Below are 24959 nucleotides of genomic sequence, written 5' to 3'. Positions count from 1 at the left end.
CCACTGATGACCCTTTGGGGTACTCCGTGTCCTGGCATGACCAGGGCCCAGCCGCGAGAGGCCGCGCCACCCTGGGAGGGATAAAGGCATTCAGCCACTGCACTCACTAAGGCTTCTTGGAAGCTGCCACCCTCGAGCGCTGACCAAGGCATATGCGGACTTTCCTTGCCGCACTACAGCCTAACAACCATCAGAGGATGAGAGCACATTTCTCCAGCTGGACCAGAAGTCGATGTGCTGCTTGTGGGAGCAAGACGTCCCCTATAAATTCCGAGAAGCCTTGTAATCGCAGGCTTTCCCCAGTGCAGCTCAGGTTTACAATCTGCGGTCCCCCTTGCTTTGCCCGGACGACCAGGGAGAAACGTGTGCCTGGAGAGTCCTGTAAGCTCTGGGTATCCAGCTCTCTGACAGAGGAAACACTTTGTTGCCTGGCCTTCTGCATACCAAGAGCTCAAAGACCATGGGGCTGGAGGTTGCTCAGAAGGCACAGTTGACACTTTCGGTACACAGTGACTTTCCTGGGAGAACGGTGCTGACGAGACGCTCCTCAGACTTGTGAAAGGCACACCAGCATTACAGCACTTCGGTGACGAAAGCCTCGGGTCAACTTGTGACCATCAACTCTGCTGATGGTAACCCTGCCCCTTCCTTTGCCCACTTTCGCCTTAGCTGAAGTACTCTGCTGGATGAGCTCCGGGCAAGGACTGGCAGGCGCACTGTTTCTCTCGAGAAATCTCACTTTTCCTCCCGGGGAATTCCTGCAGGGTGTCCAGGATGAGCGACCCCTGTGCTTTCCCTTCCGTTTTCTGCCCCAAGTCTCCTGCTTTCCAAAGGGGCAAATAATGCTTGACCCTTCAGGCTCCAGCTTCTACGTGGACCTCAGCCTGTGGACGGGCACCTTCTGCCAGGGGATCAGAGAGCCATGCGACACACTAGGCTCTCCCGTGAGGACATTTTTGTGAGCAGAGGGACTGCGACAGGTGGGGTGCCTAGCCAGAACAGTGCTTCCGTCAGGCCTTGGCGACACTGGAAAGTTCAGTGGCCTAGCAGTGCTTCGGAAAATGCGTCCATCATTTCGGGCTGGTTCCAAAGTCACGTTTCTGCTTGAGGTAAAGGGGTCGTCAGCTTGGAGTTCGTCGAAGCAATGCTAATCAGCGAGTAAGGGTCAGCGCATTTCAGAACTTCGCTGGGAGTCTGACAAGCATTGCACGTGACACCGTCCGCCACCGTGTTCCTGATACTGGTTTCCAGAGGTGGAGATCTGGCTCTCTGCCAGAGCAGGTCACGTGGTGCCGTGCCCTCTGCATGCCTAGAGTGGAACGCAATGACCCATGGGGCTGGAGGTTGCTCGGAGGCCACAGATAACACGTTGGGGACCCCGTGCTCTTCCACGAGCCGGGTCTAGGCGCGAGGGAACTCGCAGTCCTGAGAGGCCTACCAGAGTTAAAGCAGCACATTCACTAAGCCTTCTCGGGAACCGTAATGCACTCCAACACTTGCCATGGCACACGCGGACCTTCCTTTTGCAGCATGTGGGCAGGTTTCCTAACCACGAGCCAGAAGGCTTGGGGATGAGCTCCGAGCACTGAACGGCATGCACCCACGTTCTTTCGAGAAAACCCACTCTGCCTCACTTTGCCTCCCAGGGAACTCCTACGGCGAATCCAAGACAGGCGACGGGACTGTTTTTCAGGGAGCTCTGAGGACGCAGCTCTCTGGGTTGCCAACAGGCCAAATTCCACTTTTCTCGTCCGACGCCCTTTTCACGACTGACACCCAGCTCATGTAGCTGAAGTGCCCGAGCAGCCAAAAGAGACACGGGTCGCACACTGGCCCCCTTCCCTGAGAGCACTTTGGGAAACATGTGTTCCTCCTGAATTGCACGAGTAAGGGAACGCCTTCGTTTCCCCCCGGTCACGGTATATCTTGCAAAGGGCTAGCAAACTTCCGAGGACGACTGCACAGCTCTCTCACTGTGTCCGGGGTCGAGGTGCTGCTTGCGGGAGCAAGAGGTCAGGTGTGAATGCCGAGAAGCCGGTCAAGCATGGCGTTTCTCTCAAAGCGCCTCAGGTTTACAAAATGACGACCCCCTTACATTGCCCAGAAGCCCGGTTAGAAACGTGATCTTCAGGCTTCTTCCAAGCCCTGGAAACCTAGCTCTCCGATGGAGGAAAGACTTTGTTGCCCGGCCTTCTGCGTCCCAAACAGTAGAGCCCAAAACCCATGTGGCTCGAGGGTGCTCAGCAGGCACAGATGCCACTTGTGGTACACACGTCCACCACCATGTTCCTGCACCTTACTTTGAGCCTGGCGCTCAGCTGACACTCGCCCTAGATGAAGTCAACTGCTGGATGTGCTCCTAGCAAGAACTTGCAAGCACGCTCTTTCTTTGAGGAAACCCTGCGTTCCTCCCCGGGTATTCCTGCAGGGTGTAGTAGGTGAGGAGCGCAGGGCTTTTTATTCAGTCTTTCGGCCTCAAGCATCCTAGTTTTCAAATGGGTAAATAATTCTTTCCCATCAGGCTCCACTGTCGTTGTGGACACGTAGCCTGGGTAGCAGCCCCTTCTACCGGAGTGAAAAGAAACACACGCAAGAAACTAGGCGCTTCCGTGAGGCCCCTTTGGTAAGCAGTGTTTCTGCGTGAGGTGACGGGCTTAGCCGAGACAATGCCTCAGTCAGGCCTCGGTGACGGTGCCCCTTTCAAAGACCTAGCAATGGAAACGGAAATGTGTTCTTCATCATAGGGGGTGAGGGGAGGGATACCGAGTGAAGGTTCTGCGTGAGGTTAAGCGCCGTCAGCTTTGAGTTCCTAGGTTCTCTTCCCTGCACCGTGGAAGTCTCAGGGCATCTGAGATTTTCGCCTGAAGGCTGACATGAATTGTACACGAGACCGTCCACCAGCATGCTCCTGAGGCTGGTGTCCAGGAGTGTAGTTGTAGCAGGAGCTGGCTGCTTAGTGGCCCTTCCCTCTGCAGGCATCAGGTTCAGCCCAATGTCCCACGGGGCCTGAAGTTGTTCGGAAGCCACTGATGACCCTTTGGGGTACTCCGTGTCCTGGCATGACCAGGGCCCAGCCGCGAGAGGCCGCGCCACCCTGGGAGGGATAAAGGCATTCAGCCACTGCACTCACTAAGGCTTCTTGGAAGCTGCCACCCTCGAGCGCTGACCAAGGCATATGCGGACTTTCCTTGCCGCACTACAGCCTAACAACCATCAGAGGATGAGAGCACATTTCTCCAGCTGGACCAGAAGTCGATGTGCTCCTTGTGGGAGCAAGACGTCCCCTATAAATTCCGAGAAGCCTTGTAATCGCAGGCTTTCCCCAGTGCAGCTCAGGTTTACAATCTGCGGTCCCCCTTGCTTTGCCCGGACGACCAGGGAGAAACGTGTGCCTGGAGAGTCCTGTAAGCTCTGGGTATCCAGCTCTCTGACAGAGGAAACACTTTGTTGCCTGGCCTTCTGCATACCAAGAGCTCAAAGACCATGGGGCTGGAGGTTGCTCAGAAGGCACAGTTGACACTTTCGGTACACAGTGACTTTCCTGGGAAAACGGTGCTGACGAGACGCTCCTCAGTCTTGTGAAAGGCACACCAGCATTACAGCACTTCGGTGACGAAAGCCTCGGGTCAACTTGTGACCATCAACTCTGCTGATGGTAACCCTGCCCCTTCCTTTGCCGACTTTCGCCTTAGCTGAAGTACTCTGCTGGATGAGCTCCGGGCAAGGACTGGCAGGCGCACTGTTTCTCTCGAGAAATCTCGCTTTTCCTCCTGGGGAATTCCTGCAGGGTGTCCAGGATGAGCGACCCCTGTGCTTTCCCTTCCGTTTTCTGCCCCAAGTCTCCTGCTTTCCAAAGGGGCAAATAATGCTTGACCCTTCAGGCTCCAGCTTCTACGTGGACCTCAGCCTGTGGACGGGCACCTTCTGCCAGGGGATCAGAGAGCCATGCGACACACTAGGCTCTCCCGTGAGGACATTTTTGTGAGCAGAGGGACTGCGACAGGTGGGGTGCCTAGCCAGAACAGTGCTTCCGTCAGGCCTTGGCGACACTGGAAAGTTCAGTGGCCTAGCAGTGCTTCGGAAAATGCGTCCATCATTTCGGGCTGGTTCCAAGGTCACGTTTCTGCTTGAGGTAAAGGGGTCGTCAGCTTGGAGTTCGTCGAAGCAATGCTAATCAGCGAGTAAGGGTCAGTGCATTTCAGAACTTCGCTGGGAGTCTGACAAGCATTGCACGTGACACCGTCCGCCACCGTGTTCCTGATACTGGTTTCCAGAGGTGGAGATCTGGCTCTCTGCCAGAGCAGGTCACGTGGTGCCGTGCCCTCTGCATGCCTAGAGTGGAACGCAATGACCCATGGGGCTGGAGGTGGCTCGGAGGCCACAGATAACACGTTGGGGACCCCGTGCTCTTCCACGAGCCGGGTCTAGGCGCGAGGGAACTCGCAGTCCTGAGAGGCCTACCAGAGTTAAAGCAGCACATTCACTAAGCCTTCTCGAGAACCGTAAGGCACTCCAACACTTGCCATGGCACACGCGGACCTTCCTTTTGCAGCATGTGGGCAGGTTTCCTAACCACGAGCCAGAAGGCTTGGGGATGAGCTCCGAGCACTGAACGGCATGCACCCACGTTCTTTCGAGAAAACCCACTCTGCCTCACTTTGCCTCCCAGGGAACTCCTACGGCGAATCCAAGACAGGCGACGGGACTGTTTTTCAGGGAGCTCTGAGGACGCAGCTCTCTGGGTTGCCAACAGGCCAAATTCCACTTTTCTCGTCCGACGCCCTTTTCACGACTGACACCCAGCTCATGTAGCTGAAGTGCCCGAGCAGCCAAAAGAGACACGGGTCGCACACTGGCCCCCTTCCCTGAGAGCACTTTGGGAAACATGTGTTCCTCCTGAATTGCACGAGTAAGGGAACGCCTTCGTTTCCCCCCGGTCACGGTATATCTTGCAAAGGGCTAGCAAACTTCCGAGGACGACTGCACAGCTCTCTCACTGTGTCCGGGGTCGAGGTGCTGCTTGCGGGAGCAAGAGGTCAGGTGTGAATGCCGAGAAGCCGGTCAAGCATGGCGTTTCTCTCAAAGCGCCTCAGGTTTACAAAATGACGACCCCCTTACATTGCCCAGAAGCCCGGTTAGAAACGTGATCTTCAGGCTTCTTCCAAGCCCTGGAAACCTAGCTCTCCGATGGAGGAAAGACTTTGTTGCCCGGCCTTCTGCGTCCCAAACAGTAGAGCCCAAAACCCATGTGGCTCGAGGGTGCTCAGCAGGCACAGATGCCACTTGTGGTACACACGTCCACCACCATGTTCCTGCACCTTACTTTGAGCCTGGCGCTCAGCTGACACTCGCCCTAGATGAAGTCAACTGCTGGATGTGCTCCTAGCAAGAACTTGCAAGCACGCTCTTTCTTTGAGGAAACCCTGCGTTCCTCCCCGGGTATTCCTGCAGGGTGTAGTAGGTGAGGAGCGCAGGGCTTTTTATTCAGTCTTTCGGCCTCAAGCATCCTAGTTTTCAAATGGGTAAATAATTCTTTCCCATCAGGCTCCACTGTCGCTGTGGACACGTAGCCTGGGTAGCAGCCCCTTCTACCGGAGTGAAAAGAAACACACGCAAGAAACTAGGCGCTTCCGTGAGGCCCCTTTGGTAAGCAGTGTTTCTGCGTGAGGTGACGGGCTTAGCCGAGACAATGCCTCAGTCAGGCCTCGGTGACGGTGCCCCTTTCAAAGACCTAGCAATGGAAACGGAAATGTGTTCTTCATCATAGGGGGTGAGGGGAGGGATACCGAGTGAAGGTTCTGCGTGAGGTTAAGCGCCGTCAGCTTTGAGTTCCTAGGTTCACTTCCCTGCACCGTGGAAGTCTCAGGGCATCTGAGATTTTCGCCTGAAGGCTGACATGAATTGTACACGAGACCGTCCACCAGCATGCTCCTGAGGCTGGTGTCCAGGAGTGTAGTTGTAGCAGGAGCTGGCTGCTTAGTGGCCCTTCCCTCTGCAGGCATCAGGTTCAGCCCAATGTCCCCCGGGGCCTGAAGTTGTTCGGAAGCCACTGATGACCCTTTGGGGTACTCCGTGTCCTGGCATGACCAGGGCCCAGCCGCGAGAGGCCGCGCCACCCTGGGAGGGATAAAGGCATTCAGCCACTGCACTCACTAAGGCTTCTTGGAAGCTGCCACCCTCGAGCGCTGACCAAGGCATATGCGGACTTTCCTTGCCGCACTACAGCCTAACAACCATCAGAGGATGAGAGCACATTTCTCCAGCTGGACCAGAAGTCGATGTGCTGCTTGTGGGAGCAAGACGTCCCCTATAAATTCCGAGAAGCCTTGTAATCGCAGGCTTTCCCCAGTGCAGCTCAGGTTTACAATCTGCGGTCCCCCTTGCTTTGCCCGGACGACCAGGGAGAAACGTGTGCCTGGAGAGTCCTGTAAGCTCTGGGTATCCAGCTCTCTGACAGAGGAAACACTTTGTTGCCTGGCCTTCTGCATACCAAGAGCTCAAAGACCATGGGGCTGGAGGTTGCTCAGAAGGCACAGTTGACACTTTCGGTACACAGTGACTTTCCTGGGAAAACGGTGCTGACGAGACGCTCCTCAGACTTGTGAAAGGCACACCAGCATTACAGCACTTCGGTGACGAAAGCCTCGGGTCAACTTGTGACCATCAACTCTGCTGATGGTAACCCTGCCCCTTCCTTTGCCGACTTTCGCCTTAGCTGAAGTACTCTGCTGGATGAGCTCCGGGCAAGGACTGGCAGGCGCACTGTTTCTCTCGAGAAATCTCACTTTTCCTCCCGGGGAATTCCTGCAGGGTGTCCAGGATGAGCGACCCCTGTGCTTTCCCTTCCGTTTTCTGCCCCAAGTCTCCTGCTTTCCAAAGGGGCAAATAATGCTTGACCCTTCAGGCTCCAGCTTCTACGTGGACCTCAGCCTGTGGACGGGCACCTTCTGCCAGGGGATCAGAGAGCCATGCGACACACTAGGCTCTCCCGTGAGGACATTTTTGTAAGCAGAGGGACTGCGACAGGTGGGGTGCCTAGCCAGAACAGTGCTTCCGTCAGGCCTTGGCGACACTGGAAAGTTCAGTGGCCTAGCAGTGCTTCGGAAAATGCGTCCATCATTTCGGGCTGGTTCCAAAGTCACGTTTCTGCTTGAGGTAAAGGGGTCGTCAGCTTGGAGTTCGTCGAAGCAATGCTAATCAGCGAGTAAGGGTCAGCGCATTTCAGAACTTCGCTGGGAGTCTGACAAGCATTGCACGTGACACCGTCCGCCACCGTGTTCCTGATACTGGTTTCCAGAGGTGGAGATCTGGCTCTCTGCCAGAGCAGGTCACGTGGTGCCGTGCCCTCTGCATGCCTAGAGTGGAACGCAATGACCCATGGGGCTGGAGGTTGCTCGGAGGCCACAGATAACACGTTGGGGACCCCGTGCTCTTCCACGAGCCGGGTCTAGGCGCGAGGGAACTCGCAGTCCTGAGAGGCCTACCAGAGTTAAAGCAGCACATTCACTAAGCCTTCTCGGGAACCGTAATGCACTCCAACACTTGCCATGGCACACGCGGACCTTCCTTTTGCAGCATGTGGGCAGGTTTCCTAACCACGAGCCAGAAGGCTTGGGGATGAGCTCCGAGCACTGAACGGCATGCACCCACGTTCTTTCGAGAAAACCCACTCTGCCTCACTTTGCCTCCCAGGGAACTCCTACGGCGAATCCAAGACAGGCGACGGGACTGTTTTTCAGGGAGCTCTGAGGACGTAGCTCTCTGGGTTGCCAACAGGCCAAATTTCACTTTTCTCGTCCGACGCCCTTTTCACGACTGACACCCAGCTCATGTAGCTGAAGTGCCCGAGCAGCCAAAAGAGACACGGGTCGCACACTGGCCCCCTTCCCTGAGAGCACTTTGGGAAACATGTGTTCCTCCTGAAGTGCACGAGTAAAGGAATGCCTTCGTTTCCCCCCGGTCACGGTATATCTTGCAAAGGGCTAGCAAACTTCCGAGGACGACTGCACAGCTCTCTCACTGTGTCCGGGGTCGAGGTGCTGCTTGCGGGAGCAAGAGGTCAGGTGTGAATGCCGAGAAGCCGGTCAAGCATGGCGTTTCTCTCAAAGCGCCTCAGGTTTACAAAATGACGACCCCCTTACATTGCCCAGAAGCCCGGTTAGAAACGTGATCTTCAGGCTTCTTCCAAGCCCTGGAAACCTAGCTCTCCGATGGAGGAAAGACTTTGTTGCCCGGCCTTCTGCGTCCCAAACAGTAGAGCCCAAAACCCATGTGGCTCGAGGGTGCTCAGCAGGCACAGATGCCACTTGTGGTACACACGTCCACCACCATGTTCCTGCACCTTACTTTGAGCCTGGCGCTCAGCTGACACTCGCCCTAGATGAAGTCAACTGCTGGATGTGCTCCTAGCAAGAACTTGCAAGCACGCTCTTTCTTTGAGGAAACCCTGCGTTCCTCCCCGGGTATTCCTGCAGGGTGTAGTAGGTGAGGAGCGCAGGGCTTTTTATTCAGTCTTTCGGCCTCAAGCATCCTAGTTTTCAAATGGGTAAATAATTCTTTCCCATCAGGCTCCACTGTCTTTGTGGACACGTAGCCTGGGTAGCAGCCCCTTCTACCGGAGTGAAAAGAAACACACGCAAGAAACTAGGCGCTTCCGTGAGGCCCCTTTGGTAAGCAGTGTTTCTGCGTGAGGTGACGGGCTTAGCCGAGACAATGCCTCAGTCAGGCCTCGGTGACGGTGCCCCTTTCAAAGACCTAGCAATGGAAACGGAAATGTGTTCTTCATCATAGGGGGTGAGGGGAGGGATACCGAGTGAAGGTTCTGCGTGAGGTTAAGCGCCGTCAGCTTTGAGTTCCTAAGTTCTCTTCCCTGCACCGTGGAAGTCTCAGGGCATCTGAGATTTTCGCCTGAAGGCTGACATGAATTGTACACGAGACCGTCCACCAGCATGCTCCTGAGGCTGGTGTCCAGGAGTGTAGTTGTAGCAGGAGCTGGCTGCTTAGTGGCCCTTCCCTCTGCAGGCATCAGGTTCAGCCCAATGTCCCACGGGGCCTGAAGTTGTTCGGAAGCCACTGATGACCCTTTGGGGTACTCCGTGTCCTGGCATGACCAGGGCCCAGCCGCGAGAGGCCGCGCCACCCTGGGAGGGATAAAGGCATTCAGCCACTGCACTCACTAAGGCTTCTTGGAAGCTGCCACCCTCGAGCGCTGACCAAGGCATATGCGGACTTTCCTTGCCGCACTACAGCCTAACAACCATCAGAGGATGAGAGCACATTTCTCCAGCTGGACCAGAAGTCGATGTGCTCCTTGTGGAAGCAAGACGTCCCCTATAAATTCCGAGAAGCCTTGTAATCGCAGGCTTTCCCCAGTGCAGCTCAGGTTTACAATCTGCGGTCCCCCTTGCTTTGCCCGGACGACCAGGGAGAAACGTGTGCCTGGAGAGTCCTGTAAGCTCTGGGTATCCAGCTCTCTGACAGAGGAAACACTTTGTTGCCTGGCCTTCTGCATACCAAGAGCTCAAAGACCATGGGGCTGGAGGTTGCTCAGAAGGCACAGTTGACACTTTCGGTACACAGTGACTTTCCTGGGAAAACGGTGCTGACGAGACGCTCCTCAGTCTTGTGAAAGGCACACCAGCATTACAGCACTTCGGTGACGAAAGCCTCGGGTCAACTTGTGACCATCAACTCTGCTGATGGTAACCCTGCCCCTTCCTTTGCCCACTTTCGCCTTAGCTGAAGTACTCTGCTGGATGAGCTCCGGGCAAGGACTGGCAGGCGCACTGTTTCTCTCGAGAAATCTCACTTTTCCTCCCGGGGAATTCCTGCAGGGTGTCCAGGATGAGCGACCCCTGTGCTTTCCCTTCCGTTTTCTGCCCCAAGTCTCCTGCTTTCCAAAGGGGCAAATAATGCTTGACCCTTCAGGCTCCAGCTTCTACGTGGACCTCAGCCTGTGGACGGGCACCTTCTGCCAGGGGATCAGAGAGCCATGCGACACACTAGGCTCTCCCGTGAGGACATTTTTGTAAGCAGAGGGACTGCGACAGGTGGGGTGCCTAGCCAGAACAGTGCTTCCGTCAGGCCTTGGCGACACTGGAAAGTTCAGTGGCCTAGCAGTGCTTCGGAAAATGCGTCCATCATTTCGGGCTGGTTCCAAAGTCACGTTTCTGCTTGAGGTAAAGGGGTCGTCAGCTTGGAGTTCGTCGAAGCAATGCTAATCAGCGAGTAAGGGTCAGTGCATTTCAGAACTTCGCTGGGAGTCTGACAAGCATTGCACGTGACACCGTCCGCCACCGTGTTCCTGATACTGGTTTCCAGAGGTGGAGATCTGGCTCTCTGCCAGAGCAGGTCACGTGGTGCCGTGCCCTCTGCATGCCTAGAGTGGAACGCAATGACCCATGGGGCTGGAGGTTGCTCGGAGGCCACAGATAACACGTTGGGGACCCCGTGCTCTTCCACGAGCCGGGTCTAGGCGCGAGGGAACTCGCAGTCCTGAGAGGCCTACCAGAGTTAAAGCAGCACATTCACTAAGCCTTCTCGGGAACCGTAATGCACTCCAACACTTGCCATGGCACACGCGGACCTTCCTTTTGCAGCATGTGGGCAGGTTTCCTAACCACGAGCCAGAAGGCTTGGGGATGAGCTCCGAGCACTGAACGGCATGCACCCACGTTCTTTCGAGAAAACCCACTCTGCCTCACTTTGCCTCCCAGGGAACTCCTACGGCGAATCCAAGACAGGCGACGGGACTGTTTTTCAGGGAGCTCTGAGGACGCAGCTCTCTGGGTTGCCAACAGGCCAAATTCCACTTTTCTCGTCCGACGCCCTTTTCACGACTGACACCCAGCTCATGTAGCTGAAGTGCCCGAGCAGCCAAAAGAGACACGGGTCGCACACTGGCCCCCTTCCCTGAGAGCACTTTGGGAAACATGTGTTCCTCCTGAATTGCACGAGTAAGGGAACGCCTTCGTTTCCCCCCGGTCACGGTATATCTTGCAAAGGGCTAGCAAACTTCCGAGGACGACTGCACAGCTCTCTCACTGTGTCCGGGGTCGAGGTGCTGCTTGCGGGAGCAAGAGGTCAGGTGTGAATGCCGAGAAGCCGGTCAAGCATGGCGTTTCTCTCAAAGCGCCTCAGGTTTACAAAATGACGACCCCCTTACATTGCCCAGAAGCCCGGTTAGAAACGTGATCTTCAGGCTTCTTCCAAGCCCTGGAAACCTAGCTCTCCGATGGAGGAAAGACTTTGTTGCCCGGCCTTCTGCGTCCCAAACAGTAGAGCCCAAAACCCATGTGGCTCGAGGGTGCTCAGCAGGCACAGAAGCCACTTGTGGTACACACGTCCACCACCATGTTCCTGCACCTTACTTTGAGCCTGGCGCTCAGCTGACACTCGCCCTAGATGAAGTCAACTGCTGGATGTGCTCCTAGCTAGAACTTGCAAGCACGCTCTTTCTTTGAGGAAACCCTGCGTTCCTCCCCAGGTATTCCTGCAGGGTGTAGTAGGTGAGGAGCGCAGGGCTTTTTATTCAGTCTTTCGGCCTCAAGCATCCTAGTTTTCAAATGGGTAAATAATTCCTTCCCATCAGGCTCCACTGTCGTTGTGGACACGTAGCCTGGGTAGCAGCCCCTTCTACCGGAGTGAAAAGAAACACACGCAAGAAACTAGGCGCTTCCGTGAGGCCCCTTTGGTAAGCAGTGTTTCTGCGTGAGGTGACGGGCTTAGCCGAGACAATGCCTCAGTCAGGCCTCGGTGACGGTGCCCCTTTCAAAGACCTAGCAATGGAAACGGAAATGTGTTCTTCATCATAGGGGGTGAGGGGAGGGATACCGAGTGAAGGTTCTGCGTGAGGTTAAGCGCCGTCAGCTTTGAGTTCCTAGGTTCTCTTCCCTGCACCGTGGAAGTCTCAGGGCATCTGAGATTTTCGCCTGAAGGCTGACATGAATTGTACACGAGACCGTCCACCAGCATGCTCCTGAGGCTGGTGTCCAGGAGTGTAGTTGTAGCAGGAGCTGGCTGCTTAGTGGCCCTTCCCTCTGCAGGCATCAGGTTCAGCCCAATGTCCCACGGGGCCTGAAGTTGTTCGGAAGCCACTGATGACCCTTTGGGGTACTCCGTGTCCTGGCATGACCAGGGCCCAGCCGCGAGAGGCCGCGCCACCCTGGGAGGGATAAAGGCATTCAGCCACTGCACTCACTAAGGCTTCTTGGAAGCTGCCACCCTCGAGCGCTGACCAAGGCATATGCGGACTTTCCTTGCCGCACTACAGCCTAACAACCATCAGAGGATGAGAGCACATTTCTCCAGCTGGACCAGAAGTCGATGTGCTCCTTGTGGGAGCAAGACGTCCCCTATAAATTCCGAGAAGCCTTGTAATCGCAGGCTTTCCCCAGTGCAGCTCAGGTTTACAATCTGCGGTCCCCCTTGCTTTGCCCGGACGACCAGGGAGAAACGTGTGCCTGGAGAGTCCTGTAAGCTCTGGGTATCCAGCTCTCTGACAGAGGAAACACTTTGTTGCCTGGCCTTCTGCATACCAAGAGCTCAAAGACCATGGGGCTGGAGGTTGCTCAGAAGGCACAGTTGACACTTTCGGTACACAGTGACTTTCCTGGGAAAACGGTGCTGACGAGACGCTCCTCAGTCTTGTGAAAGGCACACCAGCATTACAGCACTTCGGTGACGAAAGCCTCGGGTCAACTTGTGACCATCAACTCTGCTGATGGTAACCCTGCCCCTTCCTTTGCCGACTTTCGCCTTAGCTGAAGTACTCTGCTGGATGAGCTCCGGGCAAGGACTGGCAGGCGCACTGTTTCTCTCGAGAAATCTCGCTTTTCCTCCCGGGGAATTCCTGCAGGGTGTCCAGGATGAGCGACCCCTGTGCTTTCCCTTCCGTTTTCTGCCCCAAGTCTCCTGCTTTCCAAAGGGGCAAATAATGCTTGACCCTTCAGGCTCCAGCTTCTACGTGGACCTCAGCCTGTGGACGGGCACCTTCTGCCAGGGGATCAGAGAGCCATGCGACACACTAGGCTCTCCCGTGAGGACATTTTTGTGAGCAGAGGGACTGCGACAGGTGGGGTGCCTAGCCAGAACAGTGCTTCCGTCAGGCCTTGGCGACACTGGAAAGTTCAGTGGCCTAGCAGTGCTTCGGAAAATGCGTCCATCATTTCGGGCTGGTTCCAAGGTCACGTTTCTGCTTGAGGTAAAGGGGTCGTCAGCTTGGAGTTCGTCGAAGCAATGCTAATCAGCGAGTAAGGGTCAGTGCATTTCAGAACTTCGCTGGGAGTCTGACAAGCATTGCACGTGACACCGTCCGCCACCGTGTTCCTGATACTGGTTTCCAGAGGTGGAGATCTGGCTCTCTGCCAGAGCAGGTCACGTGGTGCCGTGCCCTCTGCATGCCTAGAGTGGAACGCAATGACCCATGGGGCTGGAGGTGGCTCGGAGGCCACAGATAACACGTTGGGGACCCCGTGCTCTTCCACGAGCCGGGTCTAGGCGCGAGGGAACTCGCAGTCCTGAGAGGCCTACCAGAGTTAAAGCAGCACATTCACTAAGCCTTCTCGGGAACCGTAAGGCACTCCAACACTTGCCATGGCACACGCGGACCTTCCTTTTGCAGCATGTGGGCAGGTTTCCTAACCACGAGCCAGAAGGCTTGGGGATGAGCTCCGAGCACTGAACGGCATGCACCCACGTTCTTTCGAGAAAACCCACTCTGCCTCACTTTGCCTCCCAGGGAACTCCTACGGCGAATCCAAGACAGGCGACGGGACTGTTTTTCAGGGAGCTCTGAGGACGCAGCTCTCTGGGTTGCCAACAGGCCAAATTCCACTTTTCTCGTCCGACGCCCTTTTCACGACTGACACCCAGCTCATGTAGCTGAAGTGCCCGAGCAGCCAAAAGAGACACGGGTCGCACACTGGCCCCCTTCCCTGAGAGCACTTTGGGAAACATGTGTTCCTCCTGAATTGCACGAGTAAGGGAACGCCTTCGTTTCCCCCCGGTCACGGTATATCTTGCAAAGGGCTAGCAAACTTCCGAGGACGACTGCACAGCTCTCTCACTGTGTCCGGGGTCGAGGTGCTGCTTGCGGGAGCAAGAGGTCAGGTGTGAATGCCGAGAAGCCGGTCAAGCATGGCGTTTCTCTCAAAGCGCCTCAGGTTTACAAAATGACGACCCCCTTACATTGCCCAGAAGCCCGGTTAGAAACGTGATCTTCAGGCTTCTTCCAAGCCCTGGAAACCTAGCTCTCCGATGGAGGAAAGACTTTGTTGCCCGGCCTTCTGTGTCCCAAACAGTAGAGCCCAAAACCCATGTGGCTCGAGGGTGCTCAGCAGGCACAGATGCCACTTGTGGTACACACGTCCACCACCATGTTCCTGCACCTTACTTTGAGCCTGGCGCTCAGCTGACACTCGCCCTAGATGAAGTCAACTGCTGGATGTGCTCCTAGCAAGAACTTGCAAGCACGCTCTTTCTTTGAGGAAACCCTGCGTTCCTCCCCGGGTATTCCTGCAGGGTGTAGTAGGTGAGGAGCGCAGGGCTTTTTATTCAGTCTTTCGGCCTCAAGCATCCTAGTTTTCAAATGGGTAAATAATTCTTTCCCATCAGGCTCCACTGTCGCTGTGGACACGTAGCCTGGGTAGCAGCCCCTTCTACCGGAGTGAAAAGAAACACACGCAAGAAACTAGGCGCTTCCGTGAGGCCCCTTTGGTAAGCAGTGTTTCTGCGTGAGGTGACGGGCTTAGCCGAGACAATGCCTCAGTCAGGCCTCGGTGACGGTGCCCCTTTCAAAGACCTAGCAATGGAAACGGAAATGTGTTCTTCATCATAGGGGGTGAGGGGAGGGATACCGAGTGAAGGTTCTGCGTGAGGTTAAGCGCCGTCAGCTTTGAGTTCCTAGGTTCACTTCCCTGCACCGTGGAAGTCTCAGGGCATCTGAGATTTTCGCCTGAAGGCTGACATGAATTGTACACGAGACCGTCCACCAGCATGCTCCTGAGGCTGGTGTCCAGGAGTGTAGTTGTAGCAGGAGCTGGCTGCTTAGTGGCCCTTCCCTCTGCAGGCATCAGGTTCAGCCCAATGTCCCCCGGGGCCTGAAGTTGTTCGGAAGCCACTGATGACCCTTTGGGGTACTCCGTGTCCTGGCATGACCAGGGCCCAGCCGCGAGAGGCCGCGCCACCCTGGGAGGGATAAAGGCATTCAGCCACTGCACTCACTAAGGCTTCTTGGAAGCTGCCACCCTCGAGCGCTGACCAAAGCATATGCGGACTTTCCTTGCCGCACTACAGCCTAACAACCATCAGAGGATGAGAGCACATTTCTCCAGCTGGACCAGAAGTCGATGTGCTGCTTGTGGGAGCAAGACGTCCCCTATAAATTCCGAGAAGCCTTGTAATCGCAGGCTTTCCCCAGTGCAGCTCAGGTTTACAATCTGCGGTCCCCCTTGCTTTGCCCGGACGACCAGGGAGAAACGTGTGCCTGGAGAGTCCTGTAAGCTCTGGGTATCCAGCTCTCTGACAGAGGAAACACTTTGTTGCCTGGCCTTCTGCATACCAAGAGCTCAAAGACCATGGGGCTGGAGGTTGCTCAGAAGGCACAGTTGACACTTTCGGTACACAGTGACTTTCCTGGGAAAACGGTGCTGACGAGACGCTCCTCAGACTTGTGAAAGGCACACCAGCATTACAGCACTTCGGTGACGAAAGCCTCGGGTCAACTTGTGACCATCAACTCTGCTGATGGTAACCCTGCCCCTTCCTTTGCCGACTTTCGCCTTAGCTGAAGTACTCTGCTGGATGAGCTCCGGGCAAGGACTGGCAGGCGCACTGTTTCTCTCGAGAAATCTCACTTTTCCTCCCGGGGAATTCCTGCAGGGTGTCCAGGATGAGCGACCCCTGTGCTTTCCCTTCCGTTTTCTGCCCCAAGTCTCCTGCTTTCCAAAGGGGCAAATAATGCTTGACCCTTCAGGCTCCAGCTTCTACGTGGACCTCAGCCTGTGGACGGGCACCTTCTGCCAGGGGATCAGAGAGCCATGCGACACACTAGGCTCTCCCGTGAGGACATTTTTGTAAGCAGAGGGACTGCGACAGGTGGGGTGCCTAGCCAGAACAGTGCTTCCGTCAGGCCTTGGCGACACTGGAAAGTTCAGTGGCCTAGCAGTGCTTCGGAAAATGCGTCCATCATTTCGGGCTGGTTCCAAAGTCACGTTTCTGCTTGAGGTAAAGGGGTCGTCAGCTTGGAGTTCGTCGAAGCAATGCTAATCAGCGAGTAAGGGTCAGCGCATTTCAGAACTTCGCTGGGAGTCTGACAAGCATTGCACGTGACACCGTCCGCCACCGTGTTCCTGATACTGGTTTCCAGAGGTGGAGATCTGGCTCTCTGCCAGAACAGGTCACGTGGTGCCGTGCCCTCTGCATGCCTAGAGTGGAACGCAATGACCCATGGGGCTGGAGGTTGCTCGGAGGCCACAGATAACACGTTGGGGACCCCGTGCTCTTCCACGAGCCGGGTCTAGGCGCGAGGGAACTCGCAGTCCTGAGAGGCCTACCAGAGTTAAAGCAGCACATTCACTAAGCCTTCTCGGGAACCGTAATGCACTCCAACACTTGCCATGGCACACGCGGACCTTCCTTTTGCAGCATGTGGGCAGGTTTCCTAACCACGAGCCAGAAGGCTTGGGGATGAGCTCCGAGCACTGAACGGCATGCACCCACGTTCTTTCGAGAAAACCCACTCTGCCTCACTTTGCCTCCCAGGGAACTCCTACGGCGAATCCAAGACAGGCGACGGGACTGTTTTTCAGGGAGCTCTGAGGACGTAGCTCTCTGGGTTGCCAACAGGCCAAATTTCACTTTTCTCGTCCGACGCCCTTTTCACGACTGACACCCAGCTCATGTAGCTGAAGTGCCCGAGCAGCCAAAAGAGACACGGGTCGCACACTGGCCCCCTTCCCTGAGAGCACTTTGGGAAACATGTGTTCCTCCTGAAGTGCACGAGTAAAGGAATGCCTTCGTCTCCCCCCGGTCACGGTATATCTTGCAAAGGGCTAGCAAACTTCCGAGGACGACTGCACAGCTCTCTCACTGTGTCCGGGGTCGAGGTGCTGCTTGCGGGAGCAAGAGGTCAGGTGTGAATGCCGAGAAGCCGGTCAAGCATGGCGTTTCTCTCAAAGCGCCTCAGGTTTACAAAATGACGACCCCCTTACATTGCCCAGAAGCCCGGTTAGAAACGTGATCTTCAGGCTTCTTCCAAGCCCTGGAAACCTAGCTCTCCGATGGAGGAAAGACTTTGTTGCCCGGCCTTCTGCGTCCCAAACAGTAGAGCCCAAAACCCATGTGGCTCGAGGGTGCTCAGCAGGCACAGATGCCACTTGTGGTACACACGTCCACCACCATGTTCCTGCACCTTACTTTGAGCCTGGCGCTCAGCTGACACTCGCCCTAGATGAAGTCAACTGCTGGATGTGCTCCTAGCAAGAACTTGCAAGCACGCTCTTTCTTTGAGGAAACCCTGCGTTCCTCCCCGGGTATTCCTGCAGGGTGTAGTAGGTGAGGAGCGCAGGGCTTTTTATTCAGTCTTTCGGCCTCAAGCATCCTAGTTTTCAAATGGGTAAATAATTCTTTCCCATCAGGCTCCACTGTCGCTGTGGACACGTAGCCTGGGTAGCAGCCCCTTCTACCGGAGTGAAAAGAAACACACGCAAGAAACTAGGCGCTTCCGTGAGGCCCCTTTGGTAAGCAGTGTTTCTGCGTGAGGTGACGGGCTTAGCCGAGACAATGCCTCAGTCAGGCCTCGGTGACGGTGCCCCTTTCAAAGACCTAGCAATGGAAACGGAAATGTGTTCTTCATCATAGGGGGTGAGGGGAGGGATACCGAGTGAAGGTTCTGCGTGAGGTTAAGCGCCGTCAGCTTTGAGTTCCTAGGTTCTCTTCCCTGCACCGTGGAAGTCTCAGGGCATCTGAGATTTTCGCCTGAAGGCTGACATGAATTGTACACGAGACCGTCCACCAGCATGCTCCTGAGGCTGGTGTCCAGGAGTGTAGTTGTAGCAGGAGCTGGCTGCTTAGTGGCCCTTCCCTCTGCAGGCATCAGGTTCAGCCCAATGTCCCCCGGGGCCTGAAGTTGTTCGGAAGCCACTGATGACCCTTTGGGGTACTCCGTGTCCTGGCATGACCAGGGCCCAGCCGCGAGAGGCCGCGCCACCCTGGGAGGGATAAAGGCATTCAGCCACTGCACTCACTAAGGCTTCTTGGAAGCTGCCACCCTCGAGCGCTGACCAAGGCATATGCGGACTTTCCTTGCCGCACTACAGCCTAACAACCATCAGAGGATGAGAGCACATTTCTCCAGCTGGACCAGAAGTCGATGTGCTCCTTGTGGAAGCAAGACGTCCCCTATAAATTCCGAGAAGCCTTGTAATCGCAGGCTTTCCCCAGTGCAGCTCAGGTTTACAATCTGCGGTCCCCCTTGCTTTGCCCGGACGACCAGGGAGAAACGTGTGCCTGGAGAGTCCTGTAAGCTCTGGGTATCCAGCTCTCTGACAGAGGAAACACTTTGTTGCCTGGCCTTCTGCATACCAAGAGCTCAAAGACCATGGGGCTGGAGGTTGCTCAGAAGGCACAGTTGACACTTTCGGTACACAGTGACTTTCCTGGGAAAACGGTGCTGACGAGACGCTCCTCAGTCTTGTGAAAGGCACACCAGCATTACAGCACTTCGGTGACGAAAGCCTCGGGTCAACTTGTGACCATCAACTCTGCTGATGGTAACCCTGCCCCTTCCTTTGCCGACTTTCGCCTTAGCTGAAGTACTCTGCTGGATGAGCTCCGGGCAAGGACTGGCAGGCGCACTGTTTCTCTCGAGAAATCTCGCTTTTCCTCCCGGGGAATTCCTGCAGGGTGTCCAGGATGAGCGACCCCTGTGCTTTCCCTTCCGTTTTCTGCCCCAAGTCTCCTGCTTTCCAAAGGGGCAAATAATGCTTGACCCTTCAGGCTCCAGCTTCTACGTGGACCTCAGCCTGTGGACGGGCACCTTCTGCCAGGGGATCAGAGAGCCATGCGACACACTAGGCTCTCCCGTGAGGACATTTTTGTAAGCAGAGGGACTGCGACAGGTGGGGTGCCTAGCCAGAACAGTGCTTCCGTCAGGCCTTGGCGACACTGGAAAGTTCAGTGGCCTAGCAGTGCTTCGGAAAATGCGTCCATCATTTCGGGCTGGTTCCAAAGTCACGTTTCTGCTTGAGGTAAAGGGGTCGTCAGCTTGGAGTTCGTCGAAGCAATGCTAATCAGCGAGTAAGGGTCAGCGCATTTCAGAACTTCGCTGGGAGTCTGACAAGCATTGCACGTGACACCGTCCGCCACCGTGTTCCTGATACTGGTTTCCAGAGGTGGAGATCTGGCTCTCTGCCAGAACAGGTCACGTGGTGCCGTGCCCTCTGCATGCCTAGAGTGGAACGCAATGACCCATGGGGCTGGAGGTTGCTCGGAGGCCACAGATAACACGTTGGGGACCCCGTGCTCTTCCACGAGCCGGGTCTAGGCGCGAGGGAACTCGCAGTCCTGAGAGGCCTACCAGAGTTAAAGCAGCACATTCACTAAGCCTTCTCGGGAACCGTAATGCACTCCAACACTTGCCATGGCACACGCGGACCTTCCTTTTGCAGCATGTGGGCAGGTTTCCTAACCACGAGCCAGAAGGCTTGGGGATGAGCTCCGAGCACTGAACGGCATGCACCCACGTTCTTTCGAGAAAACCCACTCTGCCTCACTTTGCCTCCCAGGGAACTCCTACGGCGAATCCAAGACAGGCGACGGGACTGTTTTTCAGGGAGCTCTGAGGACGTAGCTCTCTGGGTTGCCAACAGGCCAAATTTCACTTTTCTCGTCCGACGCCCTTTTCACGACTGACACCCAGCTCATGTAGCTGAAGTGCCCGAGCAGCCAAAAGAGACACGGGTCGCACACTGGCCCCCTTCCCTGAGAGCACTTTGGGAAACATGTGTTCCTCCTGAAGTGCACGAGTAAAGGAATGCCTTCGTTTCCCCCCGGTCACGGTATATCTTGCAAAGGGCTAGCAAACTTCCGAGGACGACTGCACAGCTCTCTCACTGTGTCCGGGGTCGAGGTGCTGCTTGCGGGAGCAAGAGGTCAGGTGTGAATGCCGAGAAGCCGGTCAAGCATGGCGTTTCTCTCAAAGCGCCTCAGGTTTACAAAATGACGACCCCCTTACATTGCCCAGAAGCCCGGTTAGAAACGTGATCTTCAGGCTTCTTCCAAGCCCTGGAAACCTAGCTCTCCGATGGAGGAAAGACTTTGTTGCCCGGCCTTCTGCGTCCCAAACAGTAGAGCCCAAAACCCATGTGGCTCGAGGGTGCTCAGCAGGCACAGATGCCACTTGTGGTACACACGTCCACCACCATGTTCCTGCACCTTACTTTGAGCCTGGCGCTCAGCTGACACTCGCCCTAGATGAAGTCAACTGCTGGATGTGCTCCTAGCAAGAACTTGCAAGCACGCTCTTTCTTTGAGGAAACCCTGCGTTCCTCCCCGGGTATTCCTGCAGGGTGTAGTAGGTGAGGAGCGCAGGGCTTTTTATTCAGTCTTTCGGCCTCAAGCATCCTAGTTTTCAAATGGGTAAATAATTCTTTCCCATCAGGCTCCACTGTCGCTGTGGACACGTAGCCTGGGTAGCAGCCCCTTCTACCGGAGTGAAAAGAAACACACGCAAGAAACTAGGCGCTTCCGTGAGGCCCCTTTGGTAAGCAGTGTTTCTGCGTGAGGTGACGGGCTTAGCCGAGACAATGCCTCAGTCAGGCCTCGGTGACGGTGCCCCTTTCAAAGACCTAGCAATGGAAACGGAAATGTGTTCTTCATCATAGGGGGTGAGGGGAGGGATACCGAGTGAAGGTTCTGCGTGAGGTTAAGCGCCGTCAGCTTTGAGTTCCTAGGTTCTCTTCCCTGCACCGTGGAAGTCTCAGGGCATCTGAGATTTTCGCCTGAAGGCTGACATGAATTGTACACGAGACCGTCCACCAGCATGCTCCTGAGGCTGGTGTCCAGGAGTGTAGTTGTAGCAGGAGCTGGCTGCTTAGTGGCCCTTCCCTCTGCAGGCATCAGGTTCAGCCCAATGTCCCCCGGGGCCTGAAGTTGTTCGGAAGCCACTGATGACCCTTTGGGGTACTCCGTGTCCTGGCATGACCAGGGCCCAGCCGCGAGAGGCCGCGCCACCCTGGGAGGGATAAAGGCATTCAGCCACTGCACTCACTAAGGCTTCTTGGAAGCTGCCACCCTCGAGCGCTGACCAAGGCATATGCGGACTTTCCTTGCCGCACTACAGCCTAACAACCATCAGAGGATGAGAGCACATTTCTCCAGCTGGACCAGAAGTCGATGTGCTCCTTGTGGAAGCAAGACGTCCCCTATAAATTCCGAGAAGCCTTGTAATCGCAGGCTTTCCCCAGTGCAGCTCAGGTTTACAATCTGCGGTCCCCCTTGCTTTGCCCGGACGACCAGGGAGAAACGTGTGCCTGGAGAGTCCTGTAAGCTCTGGGTATCCAGCTCTCTGACAGAGGAAACACTTTGTTGCCTGGCCTTCTGCATACCAAGAGCTCAAAGACCATGGGGCTGGAGGTTGCTCAGAAGGCACAGTTGACACTTTCGGTACACAGTGACTTTCCTGGGAAAACGGTGCTGACGAGACGCTCCTCAGTCTTGTGAAAGGCACACCAGCATTACAGCACTTCGGTGACGAAAGCCTCGGGTCAACTTGTGACCATCAACTCTGCTGATGGTAACCCTGCCCCTTCCTTTGCCGACTTTCGCCTTAGCTGAAGTACTCTGCTGGATGAGCTCCGGGCAAGGACTGGCAGGCGCACTGTTTCTCTCGAGAAATCTCGCTTTTCCTCCCGGGGAATTCCTGCAGGGTGTCCAGGATGAGCGACCCCTGTGCTTTCCCTTCCGTTTTCTGCCCCAAGTCTCCTGCTTTCCAAAGGGGCAAATAATGCTTGACCCTTCAGGCTCCAGCTTCTACGTGGACCTCAGCCTGTGGACGGGCACCTTCTGCCAGGGGATCAGAGAGCCATGCGACACACTAGGCTCTCCCGTGAGGACATTTTTGTGAGCAGAGGGACTGCGACAGGTGGGGTGCCTAGCCAGAACAGTGCTTCCGTCAGGCCTTGGCGACACTGGAAAGTTCAGTGGCCTAGCAGTGCTTCGGAAAATGCGTCCATCATTTCGGGCTGGTTCCAAGGTCACGTTTCTGCTTGAGGTAAAGGGGTCGTCAGCTTGGAGTTCATCGAAGCAATGCTAATCAGCGAGTAAGGGTCAGTGCATTTCAGAACTTCGCTGGGAGTCTGACAAGCATTGCACGTGACACCGTCCGCCACCGTGTTCCTGATACTGGTTTCCAGAGGTGGAGATCTGGCTCTCTGCCAGAGCAGGTCACGTGGTGCCGTGCCCTCTGCATGCCTAGAGTGGAACGCAATGACCCATGGGGCTGGAGGTTGCTCGGAGGCCACAGATAACACGTTGGGGACCCCGTGCTCTTCCACGAGCCGGGTCTAGGCGCGAGGGAACTCGCAGTCCTGAGAGGCCTACCAGAGTTAAAGCAGCACATTCACTAAGCCTTCTCGGGAACCGTAATGCACTCCAACACTTGCCATGGCACACGCGGACCTTCCTTTTGCAGCATGTGGGCAGGTTTCCTAACCACGAGCCAGAAGGCTTGGGGATGAGCTCCGAGCACTGAACGGCATGCACCCACGTTCTTTCGAGAAAACCCACTCTGCCTCACTTTGCCTCCCAGGGAACTCCTACGGCGAATCCAAGACAGGCGACGGGACTGTTTTTCAGGGAGCTCTGAGGACGCAGCTCTCTGGGTTGCCAACAGGCCAAATTCCACTTTTCTCGTCCGACGCCCTTTTCACGACTGACACCCAGCTCATGTAGCTGAAGTGCCCGAGCAGCCAAAAGAGACACGGGTCGCACACTGGCCCCCTTCCCTGAGAGCACTTTGGGAAACATGTGTTCCTCCTGAAGTGCACGAGTAAGGGAACGCCTTCGTTTCCCCCCGGTCACGGTATATCTTGCAAAGGGCTAGCAAACTTCCGAGGACGACTGCACAGCTCTCTCACTGTGTCCGGGGTCGAGGTGCTGCTTGCGGGAGCAAGAGGTCAGGTGTGAATGCCGAGAAGCCGGTCAAGCATGGCGTTTCTCTCAAAGCGCCTCAGGTTTACAAAATGACGACCCCCTTACATTGCCCAGAAGCCCGGTTAAAAACGTGATCTTCAGGCTTCTTCCAAGCCCTGGAAACCTAGCTCTCCGATGGAGGAAAGACTTTGTTGCCCGGCCTTCTGCGTCCCAAACAGTAGAGCCCAAAACCCATGTGGCTCGAGGGTGCTCAGCAGGCACAGATGCCACTTGTGGTACACACGTCCACCACCATGTTCCTGCACCTTACTTTGAGCCTGGCGCTCAGCTGACACTCGCCCTAGATGAAGTCAACTGCTGGATGTGCTCCTAGCAAGAACTTGCAAGCACGCTCTTTCTTTGAGGAAACCCTGCGTTCCTCCCCGGGTATTCCTGCAGGGTGTAGTAGGTGAGGAGCGCAGGGCTTTTTATTCAGTCTTTCGGCCTCAAGCATCCTAGTTTTCAAATGGGTAAATAATTCTTTCCCATCAGGCTCCACTGTCGCTGTGGACACGTAGCCTGGGTAGCAGCCCCTTCTACCGGAGTGAAAAGAAACACACGCAAGAAACTAGGCGCTTCCGTGAGGCCCCTTTGGTAAGCAGTGTTTCTGCGTGAGGTGACGGGCTTAGCCGAGACAATGCCTCAGTCAGGCCTCGGTGACGGTGCCCCTTTCAAAGACCTAGCAATGGAAACGGAAATGTGTTCTTCATCATAGGGGGTGAGGGGAGGGATACCGAGTGAAGGTTCTGCGTGAGGTTAAGCGCCGTCAGCTTTGAGTTCCTAGGTTCACTTCCCTGCACCGTGGAAGTCTCAGGGCATCTGAGATTTTCGCCTGAAGGCTGACATGAATTGTACACGAGACCGTCCACCAGCATGCTCCTGAGGCTGGTGTCCAGGAGTGTAGTTGTAGCAGGAGCTGGCTGCTTAGTGGCCCTTCCCTCTGCAGGCATCAGGTTCAGCCCAATGTCCCCCGGGGCCTGAAGTTGTTCGGAAGCCACTGATGACCCTTTGGGGTACTCCGTGTCCTGGCATGACCAGGGCCCAGCCGCGAGAGGCCGCGCCACCCTGGGAGGGATAAAGGCATTCAGCCACTGCACTCACTAAGGCTTCTTGGAAGCTGCCACCCTCGAGCGCTGACCAAGGCATATGCGGACTTTCCTTGCCGCACTACAGCCTAACAACCATCAGAGGATGAGAGCACATTTCTCCAGCTGGACCAGAAGTCGATGTGCTGCTTGTGGGAGCAAGACGTCCCCTATAAATTCCGAGAAGCCTTGTAATCGCAGGCTTTCCCCAGTGCAGCTCAGGTTTACAATCTGCGGTCCCCCTTGCTTTGCCCGGACGACCAGGGAGAAACGTGTGCCTGGAGAGTCCTGTAAGCTCTGGGTATCCAGCTCTCTGACAGAGGAAACACTTTGTTGCCTGGCCTTCTGCATACCAAGAGCTCAAAGACCATGGGGCTGGAGGTTGCTCAGAAGGCACAGTTGACACTTTCGGTACACAGTGACTTTCCTGGGAAAACGGTGCTGACGAGACGCTCCTCAGACTTGTGAAAGGCACACCAGCATTACAGCACTTCGGTGACGAAAGCCTCGGGTCAACTTGTGACCATCAACTCTGCTGATGGTAACCCTGCCCCTTCCTTTGCCCACTTTCGCCTTAGCTGAAGTACTCTGCTGGATGAGCTCCGGGCAAGGACTGGCAGGCGCACTGTTTCTCTCGAGAAATCTCACTTTTCCTCCCGGGGAATTCCTGCAGGGTGTCCAGGA

Source organism: Mesoplodon densirostris, chromosome 12 (assembly GCF_025265405.1).
Source record: "Mesoplodon densirostris isolate mMesDen1 chromosome 12, mMesDen1 primary haplotype, whole genome shotgun sequence".
NCBI lineage: Eukaryota > Metazoa > Chordata > Mammalia > Artiodactyla > Ziphiidae > Mesoplodon > Mesoplodon densirostris.
Note: the sequence above shows the minus strand (reverse complement) of the source record.